Genomic DNA, 1750 nt, shown 5'->3' with positions numbered 1-1750 from the left:
TATTCCAATTCTGAGGAGGAGAGCTGGAAGGAGGAGAATCGTGGCTTGCTCTCTGAAACATTTCCTTCTGCATCCAAACTACTCTTTTCAATTTCCAAAATGTATTCTGAGTTTGGCCGCTTCTGTGCATTCCCAACACTAAAGCCTAAATCTAAGGAACCACCCACTCTCACCTCTATTACTTCGGACTGTTCTACTTCTGCCCCCACGTGGTCGACGGAACAATTACGGTCATTATTTACATATGCAAATCATAGCATGTCAAGTGCTGTTTGAAACGTCAAATGTATTGCTTTCTATTCGCATCTTGAAAAGAACTCAGATACTTAACGTGAGCTCAAGGTCCTACATCCCCTGGTCCCCACCTCTCCCTCCTTCTTGCTCTCTATGCCCCAGACCCAAAGGAGTTTCATTCTGTGCCTGGAAAAACACAATCCGCACATTAGGTCTGTGACACTTGCTGTCTCCTCCAAGGGGAAATCAGCTCTGGACCTTCCTCTTTGTCATTTGGGACTGGGAAAGGGCTCCTGCTCGGTGAACCTTTCCCTGGCCGCTGGACCAGGCAGGCTTTGAAACCGGCTACAGGCCCATGTGTCCTTAGGCTTCGAAAAGGCCTTTCCTTCCGCCTCCCAGGCCTCCCCTCAGTCTCAAGAGGCTGACTCAAGAGTTAAAGAATGAGAAATCTTGATACAGCTAAAAACTGGTTAAAACATCTCCATAATGTTACACCCCACCTCAGCCACTGACTAACCTTCTGTTCAGAAGTGATGTCTTCCTTGCTTAATTGCTTCCTTTGACTAAGGATCACCTTCTGGTTAGGGTTGCATTGCCTGCCTAGTGCTTCCGTTTCCTTTGCAGCTCTCCCTAGTGCCCACTTTTCTGCGTGAGCAAACTTCGCTGCAAAGAGAAGGTCAAGGGAGATAACCACAGAGACCACCGGAAACTGTCCCCAGACCACCTGACTCCGGCCTTGATGATGCTGAAATTATCGATGGTGGGAGGCACCCTAATCCTTATCAAGACCCTGTTTTTTCAAGCTCAACCTGTAAGACCCCTGACGATCCCCTTCAAGGGAGGACACGCACTAGCCGGCTGTGCCTTCCTTTGCCTGGAAAGGCAATAAAGCTGTGCCGAAGACTGAATTAGTGCCGGTGTACAGAGGCTGGGTTTCGGCTACGTTTCGTGCCCATTCTGCTCCATCACCCCATCCCCTTTACTTTCTTCACAGCTCATGTTACCAACAGACATCATCTTGTTCATGTACATGCGGGCTTGTTCCCTGGGATGACTCCATGGCTTAACCACGTGAAATAAACTCACAGCTTTGAAAAGGCCATAGACACATGGACAGGAGATTTTCAGATGGTGGCTCTCTTTGACCTATGTTTGCTCATCTCTCCCAGCAGCATGGGTCACTCAAGGACCAGGCGATGTCCAAGTCAGCCTTCTGATATGGCTCCGAACCACATCCCCCAACCAAGCTAGCCACCCAGAACCCAACAACCATCCCCCAAACTCACTCGCCAACACTGCAGAATGTAACCAGCTTATAAAAATAAGCTTTGATTGAAATGTTTGGATATAAGTATTGAGAAAAGTGCAGAAAAAAAGTTTGCTAGTTCAGGGGGTTAAGGATCTGGCGATGTCACTGCAGTGGCTCTGGTTCCTGCTATGGCACCAGTTTAATCCCTGACCTGGGAACTTCCATAGGGCACTGGCCCAGGGCCCCCTCCCACCCACACACACAAAA

The sequence above is a fragment of the Phacochoerus africanus genome, chromosome 11 (assembly GCF_016906955.1).
Source record: "Phacochoerus africanus isolate WHEZ1 chromosome 11, ROS_Pafr_v1, whole genome shotgun sequence".
Classification (NCBI taxonomy): Eukaryota; Metazoa; Chordata; class Mammalia; order Artiodactyla; family Suidae; genus Phacochoerus; species Phacochoerus africanus.
This window is presented reverse-complemented; position numbering follows the sequence as displayed.